The 11,527-nt window shown below is 34.2% G+C and overlaps 1 long non-coding RNA gene across 1 annotated transcript in view; it reads left to right on the forward strand.

Annotated features, from left to right (window-relative positions):
• The first annotated feature begins 4,710 nt into the window (after positions 1–4,710).
• LOC140249064 (uncharacterized) overlaps positions 4,711–11,527 on the forward strand; it is a 10,756-nt gene continuing 3,939 nt past the window's right edge. Inside the window, exons 1-3 of the long non-coding RNA XR_011902935.1 lie at positions 4,711–4,762; positions 8,954–9,054; positions 10,103–10,201. This is a non-coding gene — a long non-coding RNA (uncharacterized lncRNA). The remainder of the gene's footprint in view (positions 4,763–8,953; positions 9,055–10,102; positions 10,202–11,527) is intronic.

Raw genomic sequence — 11,527 nt, forward strand, 5'->3', positions numbered from 1 at the left:
TCTCACAAGGACTTTACATCAAACTGAAATGATTTGCTGACATGTTAGTGCTTATATTGCTTTTTGGTTTGTCACCTCAGCAGTAAGCAATGCCAATCGCAAACACGCTGATGGTGTGTGATGCTTTCCTGAAGTTTCCTGGTAACTTAGAGATGAGTTATTTCTGGCTACAAAAAGGTACTGAAGAATGAGGGTACCACAGTAAACCAGAACAATGGAAAACAACAATAACAATGAAAAGAATGAACTGTCTGTGTGAAGATGGGAGCAATATAGAAAAATTGGTAATACAGAAATTGTTTAACAGGAATTATTTAAAAAGATGAAGAATGGAGGAATCAATTTTTAAATTGCCTTGTAGTGATACTTTAAAGTGGCAATGTCACTCCAACTAGAAACATTCCTAACATTTTAATCCACTGGGGGGATTTCCTAATTTCACTGATTTGCTATTTTGCTAACAGTTCCCAGCCAGGACTAATAGAGTAACCTACAGTGCTAAGTGGTGTCACAAGTACATATAAACATGTCCCTTTCATGGACTCAGACTTGCTTTAAGGAAACAACGTATTAGGAACAAAATTGTTCTTTCCCGTCCTCCACATTTGTTTTCTTTCATTCATTTCCTCCAGTTTTACTCTGTGGGTGAAACTACCTCTCCAGCTCATTTGTTTTCACTGCTCCCCATTATTACGAGAGTGATTATGGACTTAAAGAAGCAAATTTGCAAGAGGTTGTAAGAAACTTTTAAGGGGAGGAATGAGGTATAACAATTAATACAGATTAATGTTAAACATCCAGTTTCTGTTATGTAATATATTTTGCAAATGACAGTATTTTTTTGATTATGGCAAGGAAAAACAAGAGATTAACATCAGAAATCTACAATGATTGTTAATACCGTACATTATGGTAACTGCATCAAGGTTCCATTTTGTTCAACCCTTTTGCCATATATTTTGGGACAAATTTTGGGACAAAGAGATAATTATCTAACAGTGAAAGGGCAAATTAAGAATTTATTATAGTTATGTACTTGTAGGTAAAACATAACATTTGTCAAGTACAGCTAGTACTCTGAGAATAGAACTCCTGCATGTGTATTTCTAATTGTATGACTATTCCATTTAAGTATATTGATCCTTTTAAGTTCATAATGCTTGCTTTTTATATCTTAGATCATTTATCTATAAAAAATATATAGGGCATCTGCAGTTGTATGTGCCTATATTTTAAAGTCAGGTTTTATTCTTTGTTACTTGCTAATTTTTGTTAGCTGTTAATTTTATTGCATTTGCAACACACTGATCTAACTATGCATAGAATTAAACTGTCTTCAGAGGAAGACTTCTTCTAATTATATTGAAGTAGTAAAGAAACTTTTTGATAATTATGGGAAAATAAGACTTTCTCTTCCTAACTTTCAAGTGCAATAAGTTTTTTCCTATGTTGTGTCAAAGATTACTTTTGATGGTATGTGCTAGCGTTTTCTCAATGTGTTTAATATTAAATAAAAAATTAATATGAATCTGTATATTGAATGAAATAATTTTCCTCCCCAGTTTTTAATTAAATTAAAAAAAATTAGTATTAATCCATCTCAAAGTTCATACTGTATATTGATCTCTTTGTTAGAAAAATAATACATAACTGTAAGTTTTCCTTTATCAGTAGTGTGTTTTTAGCATATGTTAACACTTTTCAATATCACAGTTCAAATTATTGCCACTGAGAATTTTGCAATATTCTTAAAGATAAAAAGCACTTAATGCCTTTCCCCCTCCACCCCCACCCCCCCACCCCACCTCCCTTTTCTTTTTTTGTATCAAGAATGCATTCTTGATTAGTTGTAAGAAAATAGCATACCCCCTGGGGTTTCATACGTCTATGTCTTCTTACTACTTACCAAGACTACTACCATTGTGCAGTTAAGTATTAAAAAAGTAAGGGTTTGAAAGCAATTAATTTTGCCACCATAGTAAAACGTATTGTTCTTCAAATATAAACCACTTTCAATCTGACTGTGTTCTCTACAAAAGGTAAAAACAGTAAAAAACTGTAAAAACAGTGCAAAAAACAAAATTGTCCTTAGGCATCAAATGCACCTCAACGCACAGTACTCCCCCTTCACACACACCCTCCTACTACGTGCATGTTATCATGTTATCCAGATGAGAATGCAAAATTTTATATGAGCTGTGAAAGCTGAATATTTGTTTTTTATGCTGTGGGTATTCTGGCAAGCTTATGAAGAATGTCAATTGCTTTTTATTTCTTCAGCACTGTATGCCAAGCCATTCACAGTGGATGTCCCAATGCTTTTTAATTGCTGAGAGTAAGAAAGAACTAATGCATTGTCCAAACTCTAGCTAATTCATGTTGCATAGCTGGAAATTGAATTACGTAATTACTTTAAAATTGTTCATTGTAATATAAACCTTAGTTATATTATTGTACACCAGTCCCTACATACTTGAAATCAAACTAAAAAGCAAAGTAATGCAATTATGACTTCTTAATAACTTTTTGAAAGTCTGGATCTGTTGATGGCCCTTTGCTTGTGTATTCTTATTTTGTAGTGCTAGCACATACGTTGAAAAGAGCAAATTATACCTTTTCTTGAATATGTAAGGCATTTTATCTCTATTTAAAAAATATGCACATCTACCTTGAAATAATGAGCATTTTAAAAAAGGAAACAGAAGGTATGTGCTATGGAGAAAAACAAAAGATTAATGGAAGAAGGAGTCTGTTAAAGTAGAAAGAGAATTAATTGTACTTGAAAGTAGAAAATTTTAGTAAATGGTCAGATCAGGTGTGGAAAACATTAAGGAGTAGCACAAATCCTCAAATGCTTTTATAATTCTATCTGAATTCAGTGAAAGAACAGAAATGAAAAAAGCACTTCTGCACATTCAAGAAGTTCTGGGAATACTTAGAATAAAAAGTCTGGTTTCTTTGTCTTCCTTTTCAAGAAATTGCTTATTGCTGTTGTTCTGAGAGAGACAAGTGAAATCTAAGTTTCTTTCCCTAGTTCAGGGAAATCACAAAATCTTAAAGCCTAAATAAGATAAAAACTTTTAAACTGATTTAAGAATTTAAATCATTCATTTCCTGTCACTCAGGATTTGAATTAAGATTAGAGTTCTCATGCTATATGATTTAGTTGGGCTAGAAAGGAGAATAAATGGATAGAATCCTTATGGTTTCTAAGTTACTAGAGAGCTTAATAGACTTTTCTGGCTATAAACATTGGTGACCACAGAATTTACCACAGATTTGAATCTCTAGAATTCAACCTATGTTTATGAATCTTGTCCATGGAAAATGATAAAAAATGCTTTTGTTGTTGAATGTAAACTTAAAACTAGTATTATAATTTGTGTTGATCTTGCAGTAGTCCTGGAACCAGACTGAACCCATATATAGGAAATGAGCTCAACACCACAACTCCACAATTCTATCATTTTTAGCTAACAGCTATACCTATACATAAATAGAAAGAATGTATACATTTGACTTTGAAATCATTTTACTCACCAGAATATTCTTTCAATTCAAACTAAAGTACAAGAAAAAACTTAAAAACTAATGGCAACAAATCCAACTTTGTTTTTTGAGATATCGTGGCAATACTTTGTAATAAAGTAAAAGAAAACAATTTGTCTCCCACTCCCCTCAAAAATCTGGGGAGCTAAACTGCCAATACAGCATGATTTTAGCCGCAAATAGAATTGTATTATCAACTTGAAACTAGCTCTCAGCGGGGACTCAGATAGCAGACGGGATTGTATTATTTTGCCATTCCCCTATCCATCTGTTAAAGAAGTTCTGTTTGGAAGCAAATGCTCTTCTTTTTAATTATTTTTTAAAGAATAATCTAATTTTTTGAATACAAGCAGTAGGACTTCATGTATGCATACCTTACAAGTGTTTAGGAAAAAGCTGTATCTTTTTTTGCTTTCATTCCGAGAATTCATCTTCACTACCTTTATTTCTTTTGGAATTGAGTTTGTGTCAATACCAAATACCCATTTGAACATCTGTAACTATACTATCTCCCCTGTTTTCCTCTATATTGCTTTTTATCTGGTTTGTAATGTCTTCCTCATTGCGTGAGAATTTCACAGTGTTTTGGTTCTTCAGATCTGCCTTCTTTCTAGGAAATGTGTTGTACCTATAACATAGCTACAAGAAGGAAAAAGGGTGGAATTCAATTATTAAGAAATATTCCACCAGCCCCCTACCCACTAAACTGTCCTTCACTGTAGATGGTACTTGTGTTATTATCTATTTGCAAGTTTTTCTATCTTGTACAAAGCATGAAAATAATGGCTTCCAAGGGGATTCTATTCCAGCAAAGTGTCCATAAGATACATTCATTTATATTGGTGAGTACGACTTTTGTGATTTTTTATTTCATCTTCCAGATGAAATAAACTGCAGCAAGAAAATAGCATATCTGAACATACGCACTTCCCAGTATAATCAAAACTACGTTAGAAGTTTCTGCTGGTGTGTATACTGTATGGGAGATTGGTAATCACAGCCTGAACGTCTGATTAATCAGCTGAGGCAAATGTGGGGTCAGCTGTGGGAGCACAGGTGAGAGTGATGTAGCTGTGCTCCCGGAAGGGGTGGAGCTCGACTCCACCTCCTCCGAGACCTCATTTAAGGGCTGACCCTCAGTAAGGCAGTATCTCTTGGAGACTGCTCTTCAGTGAAGACTGCTCCAGCTTCCTTAGCTAAGGCATCACCACTGGTGAGTTTCTCTTTTGCTTATAACCTTTGTACATTTACTACCATCTTTGCTAACATCTGTATATTAGCCACCTATATGGTATATGCTGGTAAGAGATTGCTTCTCATCCTGCTTCTGTGGAAGACTGGTACATAGGTTTAGCTTTATACCTGCAGCTTTGATTTTTTTATTTATTTTATTTATTTATTTTTTTTTCTGGAATTAATGCTGATTAAAATGGTACCTATGAAAGAGGTATTAACAAAGTCAAACAAATGCAATGTAGAAAAAAGCTCTGAAATTCTATCCTATTGCTATTCTTACTATCTCTTAAAAAATAAAATAAAATTGTACATATCAAAGGAAATCAGCAGAAGTTATTTTGTTTAGGGAAATCATGACAACCTACCCTTAGAAAGCTTTTTTTTTTTTTAAGGTATATTATTAATTCATACAAGTTTTCAGCTACTTCAATGATACAGTGTAGATGCTATACAAGAACATGCATTTTTATTTGCTGTTTTGAAATGCTCTTTATGTAAGCATTTTTTAGAAGAGCTGTAGGTTTTGTGTGTCATTAGAAAATTTACAAATAATATTTTTAATTGTCTAGACCATTAATTTGTATAATACAGATTTCAAAGGAAGGGTTTTCTTTGGTTCCTGATCAAAAGCTTTCAATATTTAAATATGGATTGCCTAGGAAGTATCTCTTTTGCATTGGAATACCTTGTAGTCATTGTGAGATAAAACAGGTAATTGGGATAAGAAGTTCTGAGGTTATACCTGCTACATCCTATTTCAAAATGCCTACTGTAGGTGTTGATGTGCTTACTCCTCCCTCTCCTCCTTCTAAAAAGCAAACAAACAAAAACACACAAAAAAAACAAACTTAAAATTAAAAAAAAAATCACATGAAGGTAATGAGCTTCTGAAAATATCCTAGTTGCATCAGTACAGGTTGGATGATGACCTCCTGGTGAGGATCTCTGCAGAGAGGGACCTGTGTGTCCTGGTGGACAACAGATTGGCCATGAGCCAGGAGTGTGCTCTTGTGGCCAAAAAGACCCATGGCATTCTGGGATGCATTAAAAAGAGCATGGCCAGCAGGTCGAGGGAGGTAATCCTCCCCCTCTACTCTGACCTGGTAAGGCCTCATCTGGAGTACTGCGTCCAGGTCTGGGCTCCCTGATAGAAAAAAGACAGAGATCTCTTAGAAAGAGTCCAGCAGAAGGCCACAAAGATGGTGAAGGGACTGGAGCATCTCCCTTTTGAAGAAAGGCTAAGTGAACTGGGTCTGTTTAGCCTTGAGAAAAGAAGACTGAGAGGGGACCTGATCCAGGTCTATAAATATCTGAGGTGTAGGGGGCAAAGTGGCAAGGCCAGACTCTTTTCAGCAGTATGTGGAGACAGGACAAGGGGAAATGGCCAGAAACTGGAGCATAGGAAGTTCTGCATGAATGTGTGCAAGGACTTCTTTATGGTGAGGGTGATGGAGCTCTGGAACAGGCTGCCCAGGGGAAATATTCAAGACCCACCTGGACATCTATCTGTGCGAACTGGTGTAGGGAACCTGCTTTGGCAGGGGGGTTGGAGGTCCCTTCCAACCCCTACGATTCTGTGATTAGCATTAACATTATTTTACCAGAGACTTCACAAATATGATTTCCTCCATCTCCAAATTGTATTTCTTCGAGTTTCTTGAAAATGTTTTAAAATGCACTTACACAAGGAGATTTATTAGAAAGTCATTCAACTGTAGTTCAGCATCAGTGGGCTTGTATGTTCATGGTCACATCAAAAGGAGACTATCAAAAAGGACAGAGAATAAACTTTAGTGTTGGGGCTCAGAATAATTTTCAGCAGTGATTCTTAATCAGAGTGAGTCTGTGACAGTTCCTTAAATCTGTCTTCTGATAGTCTACTTTCAGCTTTCAACTGCTCTAAAATTAGCCACATAATGTCAAAAATAAAGCAACTGAAACAGAAGTGCACATCTCTGTGCATATCATAAAATATCGGTATCAAAACTTGGAGCAGTGTTTGTGTCAGCATAGAATACTCCACAGTACAGATTGTCTTAAACTTTGAGGCTCTTAGAAGCTGAGGTTGAAGATGTTGTATCTAGGTACGCTTATTTCTACTGAGATTTCTACGTCAGGGCTCCCAGTGAGAAATAAACATGGTATGTGCTGATGATCTAGACCAGCATTGACTCTCACCCACTTACAGTTGCATTTTAGCCTTGGCACACAATACCCTTAGTTAAGATTAAAAGATGGTGACTGATACTTTCAGGTTTGGGTTTTCCTCATCCTTCTTTTCAAGGGTAAAAAAGCTCAACTTTCATATCCTAGAAAAAAAAAAAACAAAAACACCTGATCCTTTACTAGTGGTTTTCCAATCAAATAAGCTTTATGTCTGTAAATGTATTGCTTGTAATATAATATTGTATCATATCATACCAAATCATATTTTTGAATGGGAAATAGTACGAAGAAGATACTGTTATAGCAAATAGTACAAATATAGTTGTAAACCTAAATTGCCCTTCATCTGAGATACAAAGAGAGACCATGTAAGCAGTATAGGCCTGATGTTGTTTGCTTTTCTTCCCATGAAATATATGGTCTACAAAATGCATATGATTTCAGCAGTCAACTACAGACTGTTTATCATGTTACAACTAGGATTATATCCCTTTGCAATTGAAACTGTCTATCCATTCTGTGACATCAAGACCAGTAACCACAATTATTCTTTGATCTTTCTCACAAGTAGGATAATAATTGGAAGCTGACAAAATTCATGCTCAGGTTAGGGGAATATTGATTTCTGTTTCCCTTGCATCTTAGCATCTGGAATGTGAATGTCATGTATACTAAAACATGAAATTTACTGTCTTCATAAAAGTTTTACTAAATCAGCTACTAAAGGAAGGAGCTTTTGGAAGCTTTTTCATTACTTAACATAAGGTAAAGGACCTGATTATTTTTATATTTACAATTTTGGTGGTGACTTGCAGATACATCAGTAAAACAGTAGGTTACTTAAACATTCGGAGAAAAATCCTTCTTGTTGTCACTGCAAAAAAAAAATTTCTACCTTTTTAATGGGAGAAAGTACTATAAGAAACTATTATTTACATATGAATATATCCTGTGTGTTCATAACCAGAACAATGCAATTTTGTCTGAGAGTGGTATATTAATTGTGAGAGGGTTTATTTTGAATTAGCCCTCCAAGAGTAAATATCCTGTTAGAGCATGCACAAGTAGCAGTCAACCTCCTATGTTCAAAGCAGTTGAATCCTTTTTTTCTTTCTTTTTTTTTTTTGTTTACCTTGAGCCAAACTGAAGAAGAATTATGCAAAGTAATAAACAATTTTATTTCAAGTCTGTCAGCATTCTTATTATTCAACTTGGAGATTTAAAAACGTCCCTGCACAGTTAATTTTCTAGCCTTGATATTATGACTGATTTTTCAGGTAATCCTACTATTTACACTCTGGAATGTTTCTGAAAAATTAGCATCAGTGTCTTGCTAAAGAGACAAGAATATTATATTTTAGTGGGGATAGAGATCAGAAAACAAAATCTACATATAACATATTTTCTTTTTGAAGAAAGAGGTTCCAAAGAATCTCAGAAATGCAGGTAATCTTAGGTACTGTGACAGTAAGTGTTTGTCTTTTACTAGGTTAGTGGGATCTTAACTTAAGTTTAACTTAATATGTGATGTATCTTCAAAAATGACTGTTCACTGGTACTTCTATTAAAAACAAGTTGGTAGCAGTTTGAGGGAATACATCATTACTACAACAGATTATCTTCCCTGTTACATTAAAATTAACTTTTTTGCTTTCATGAACAAAAATTTTAGTTATTGGATGAAAACATTTTTTTGTCTAGCTCATTTAGCAGTTCAATTTAGAGTTATTGCTGATCAGATGTTTCATAGAATCACAGAATAAAATGTATTCATAAAATTTACTCATAAAATTTACCCATAAAATTCAGTTTTCTCTTCCCCATACATTGGGATCAGTAAATTTGTGGAATGGTTGCATGAAATTTTCCATTCAAGTTATTGAATTGCATGTAGAAATAAAACTTACATGAAAGCTGACCTTATATGAACTGCATACTGAGAGCTGTAGAACACAAAGTTGAATGTGCATGTTTCACTTTTGAATAATTATTTTTTTTTTAGAGACAATAGCTTGCCCATTAAGATGGAAAAAAAGGATCCACTGTACTAACATTTATCTGCTACATTCTGAGGACCTGCTTAATAAACAGTTACAAACTGAGGTATGACAGAAAGTAAAATGTTTAAATGTCTGAGTAAGTTCCATTCATTCAGAAAAAAAAAAGCAATAAGTGTATGAAGTGATGAACACTCTCTTAACCAAATATTCCTGTTCCTGTGTAACTTCTAGAGAAAATGAATTTGATTACCTTTAACAGAGCATTTTCTTTGCCCTCAGACTTTGTTTGGATAGCAGAAAGTAAGAAGTCTGGAGATTAAGCTGCGTGCATTATGAAAATGGTGTGTGGATTCATACCTTAGATCTATTGCTAACTGCCTCAGCACATATAATGTTTTAGTGTGCATTGTAAGAGTTACAGTGAGGATGAAAATATGATCAATTTTTTTGAGGACTATGGCTTATTTCTTCTTGCAGTTGGTTTTGTATGATGTTGAATTTGCTTAATTTTCTAACCATCTGGACAGTTTTTAACATCATAAGGCATTTCCTATGTCTTGCTTTCTCTTATCAAAGAGCTTGGTAGTTAAGAGGGCCAAATAGGCTAAACTGATATTACATGCCTTGGCCAGTGGCCAGCAGCAGCTAACCATGGAAAGACTGTAAAGAAAAAGAAACTGTGATTTTCTCAGTGTTGCAACCACCCAGTACAGTTTCTTACCTCCTTTACTCCATGACTCAGTGTTTCTATTGATTTTTCTTGCTTTGTTACTCATAAAACATTGGGGAATCTAAACAAAGTGTAACAACAGTCACGAGAAGATAATGTCTAATTGTGGTGAACATGTTCTTTGCCATATTAGATTTCTAGATCTTTACCTAAGCATGCTTTGGATATTTTTAATTATGTTTCTTATGTGTTTGGGTTTTTTTTATTATTATTATTAATATGAAACTGCTTAACTTGACCTTTACTAATGCCTATGGAGTATTTGTTTAACTTTGTTTTCCTTGACTTTTTTTGTGGATAAAGTATTAAAAATAATGAGAAAAGAGTTGCTTAAGAGTATGTATGGACATTTTCATTTGTGATTTAAAGAAACCTGATATGATTGTTTTTCATCTGAATGCTAATCTGTTACATTCTCCAGGAGCCTGTCTAACTCAAATCACAGTGTTTTTGGAAGTGTAATCTTATGGGAGCAGTAGTGCCACTTCAACAACGTAGGAAGTTCTCCAGACTTCAAAGGGTAATTTCTTGCTCTTGTGACCTGTGTAAGGGTATGTGTGCCACTCCAGGAATGCCCCTTACAAATTTCAGAATTGCCTTTGCATTGTGCTCTTCCATCACACATTTTCTACATCTTTCTGCATTTCATAACAGAGCATATACCACTATAATAGACTACTGTGTACTTGACAATGGGAACATTCACAATGTAGACTCATTTTTCCATTTCAGTTCAAAGCCATATCTCGCACATGCAACCATATGAAAGACAAGCAGTGAATAAAATTGGATATTAATTTGCACTTCTGCTCCACTTCTCCATCTAGTTTCACTTTTCTGAAATTTATGTAATTATGGTGTGCTCTCAAAAGTGTTGGTTTTGTATGGTTTGTTACTTCCTATATTATACAGTCTGATTTGCTGACAAAATTTAGACATCTTCTCCTTTAACTATATTGTGACCTTCAACCACTCATGGTTGTAGTCTGATTTTTTTATTTTTTGTCCAATATGGAAAGTCACACACACCTCCTATATGAGCTCATGCTCATACATCATATCAATTAATATATAAATTAAAGTCATATTAACCTGTCTGAGGAAATCACTATATTCTAGAATGATGGAAACTTTGTAAAGAAAAGAAATGGTTTGCGCACTTAATTTAGTAACATTTTTAGAGCAAGTAAGTCTTCATTTTCATTATACCTAGTGGATACACATGTAAAAAATGAATTATATTGTAAATATATAGTGATTGTATAGTAAATATTTTTAAACATTATATATCGATGATCTCTGGAGGTCCCTTCCAACCCTTATGATTCTGTGATCTGTGTTTCTAGTATAACACCTTTCTTTTGGGATTCCATAATATACAAATTTAATTCAAAATGATCCAAAACACAGTTTCCTAAGTTTTCTATGATTCGTTGATGCATGTCAGGTGCATGGTTGCTGGTGCAGTGACTTATGAGTATGAGCTGGTAATGCACAAAGTGGGAGCTATCTCATTACTAGGATTTCCTACTGTTGTAATTTCTTGTTTAAAACGTACTATTAGGAATTGTCACAGTAAATATTAAGTACAGTTGAGATAAAATTTACGAAGTTTGTAGGTAGCAAACTATTATTCCTGGATCATTGTTGTCAGTAGAAGAGTTAATGATTTTCTAACAATGCAAATATCAAATTTTTAAAATGCAAGGACAGTAAATAATTATGTAGTATGTACATGAAACTCCATTTCACGTCTTAACCAGGACAGACGTTCATGTACGAAAACATATAAACACGTACACAGAAGAGAGAGGCAGGATGGCTGGAAAGGGCTAATTCAGGTATT

The sequence above is a fragment of the Excalfactoria chinensis genome, chromosome 2 (genome assembly GCF_039878825.1).
Source record: "Excalfactoria chinensis isolate bCotChi1 chromosome 2, bCotChi1.hap2, whole genome shotgun sequence".
Taxonomy (NCBI): domain Eukaryota; kingdom Metazoa; phylum Chordata; class Aves; order Galliformes; family Phasianidae; genus Excalfactoria; species Excalfactoria chinensis.